The following is a 2,767-nucleotide window of genomic DNA, read 5'->3' as shown; positions in this document are numbered from 1 at the left end:
GCCTTCCTCAGCTTGAAAGCCCCTCCTCTGAGACTCCCCCAGCCCTTCGGGACAGAGCAGACCCTCCCTCCAGCTCCCCCACCCCCATGGAGCACGAGGGCTGGAGGCTCAAACATGTGTCTCTTGCTCAAAAGAAGGTCTTTGGGGACCAGGTCTGATGGCTGCCGGCCGCTGTGCATGGCTGCAGAACGAGTGAGAGGCAGGATGGAAGGAAGGAGGCCCACCCACCACCCTGCAAAGTAGAGAAACTGAGGTTCAGAGAAGTGGAGAGACTTGCTAAGGTCACCCAGCAGGTAGAACCCAGAGCCTAAGTTCAAACCCAGGCTAGCGTCTGTCCCCAGGGGACGGGAGAAAAGGCTGCTAAGGAGGAAGACCCTGCCCATGTGGCCCCAAGTGGTGCCCGCGGCTGCCAGGCCGCTGGGCGAGGAGCCTCCCGGGTCGGGGGTGGCGATGGGCCCCAGCGGGCTGCTCCAGGGGCTGCAGCCTCTGTCCGGCCCCTGCGCGGCGCTGTCAGTGGCCACCACAAGGTGGCGCCCCCTTCTAGGCTCAAGCTGGAAGGGGCCTGGAGAAGCTGGAGGTTCCACTGGGCCCAGGCTCACAGGGAACAGTGTCCTGAGGGCCCCAGCAGGGAAGAGCCTCCACGTCGCGCCTCTATGCCCTTGCTTCCTTCCCCTAGACACTTGCAAACGGCGGAAGCCACTTACAACAGAGGTGCATGGTGGACGCAGGGATGACCCAGGTTTCCCTGAAGAGCTCTCCTTGGTGGTGGGTCTTACACTTGAGGGCATTTTTTTTTTTTTCTGACTGGTAAGGGGATCGCAGCCCTCGGCATAGTGCGGTCCACACCACGCTCAGCCAGTGAGCGCACCGGCCATCCCTATATAGGATCCGAACCCGCGGCCTCGGAGCTACCAGCGCCACACTCTCCCGAGTGAGCCACGGGGCCAGCCCACCTGTGGGCATTTTTAAGCCAAAGATATATGTGACTTGGGTTTCTGGGTGTCTTTCAGCCACTTGCTAGTGGCACCTTCACTGAATGCCTGCTACATGGAAGGCACCCCAGGCACTGAAGTGTACCCCGTGCTGGTTTGTATGGGATACACAGAGCCATCAGACCTTCAGCCCCTGGACGGGCAGGCACTGATGTCCGGGTCCCGACCCTCCTTGAGGTCTTGCATGCCCCCTCCCCTGTGGGCTGCCACTCGGCCCCATCATTGGGAGCCCCTTGGGCAGGGGCCGAGACCCCAGGCCCAGCCGTGCTGGGGGCATCTCACTTCTGCGCTTCACAGATAAGGAAACAGAGGCTCAGAGGGTTGAGTGGTGTGTCCAAGGACACATAGCCACCAAGAGCAGGCCCAGTTTTGTCCCTCCAGGGGCCAAGAGCACATGCAGGTTGGTCCTGACGTTCCCTGGGCAGAAGCTTCATTATGGGGCTGGGACCAATGGTCAGAGCAGCCTGGACCATCAGCTGGCAGGGAGACAGCCAGTCCCCAAGGGAGACATCCAAGGGCCGAGGCCAGCGCTCAAAAGCCCAGATGGCAATGGGGTGGGGGTCAGGAGGAGGACACCAAAAAGGGCTCTGTCCCAGGGCCAGGGTGAGAAGGCCCCATGGCACTGGGTGCTGGCTGGAAGGCACCTGTGGGCAGGCTGGCCCTTCTGAAGGTGCACGAGTGGGCAGAGTGGCCCCGTGGGAGCTCAGAGAAAAGGGGTGGTCAGGGAAGGCTTCCTGAAGAAGGGGGCCTTGAGCAAGGGTGCGCCCTAACAGAGCACGTCTATGGGTGCACGAGGGGTGAATGGCCCCAGAGGAACTACTGTCTGAGGGCTCTCCAGGGTGACAGTTAACCCAGGACCTGATGTGCCCCGGGACCTGGGCCAGGAGCCAGAGGGGGTCATTTGTGGCCTCTTCCCTGAGGCAGAGCATGAGTTGGCAGGAGAGACAGGCTCAGAGGCAAAGGTCGCCCACTGGCTCAGGGCTGGGGTGAGAGAGGCGGCGATGCCCAGGCTGGCAGGGCAGAGGAAAGTGCCTGGAGCCAGAGGGGAGTGGGGGTCGGGGGCAGGAGGGCACCCCAGGCCCAGACCAGGCTGATCAAAGACCCCGAGGTTTAACATCCACGTGGAACCCGGGGCCAGCGCTGCACTACGTGCTGAGGAGCAGCAGGGGGGATATGGAGAGCCCCTGCCCCACAGAGCTGACATGATAGTGGGGGAATCAGAATATACAGAATAAATGAGGCCCGATGCAGTGTCCGTGCTCGTGTCCCGCTGCTGCCGTAAACTACCGCAGACCCGGTGGCTTCAAGAACACACACTCATTCTCTTATGGTCCGAACATCAGAAGTGCTAAAGCTCAGGTGCCAACAGGGATGGCTCCTTCTGGAGGTTCCGGGGAGAGCCCATTCCTCATCTATTCCAGCTTTTAGAGGCCACCTGCATTGCTTGGCTCACGGCCCCTTCCTCTGTCTGCAAGGCCAGCAGCACAGCACCTTCAAATCACTCTCTGACGGCGGGTTCCATCCTCGCATCTCCTCCTCCTCCAACTCGGACCCTCCTGCCTGCCCCTTGTGATGACATTAGGATCCACTGGATAATCCAGGATAATTTCTCCATTTCAAGGGCCTTCACTTAATCACACCAGCAAGATCCCTTTTAAAAATAAATTTATTATTATTTATTTATTTACTCTTTTTGGCGGCTGGCTGGTATGGGGATCTGAACCCTTGACCTTGGTGTTACAAGGCTGTGCTCCAACCAGCTGAGCTAACTGGCC

This window comes from Cynocephalus volans, chromosome 12, assembly GCF_027409185.1.
Source record: "Cynocephalus volans isolate mCynVol1 chromosome 12, mCynVol1.pri, whole genome shotgun sequence".
In the NCBI taxonomy this organism is placed as follows: Eukaryota; Metazoa; Chordata; class Mammalia; order Dermoptera; family Cynocephalidae; genus Cynocephalus; species Cynocephalus volans.
The sequence above is the reverse complement of the archived record's forward strand: the minus strand, read 5'-3'. Positions refer to the sequence as shown.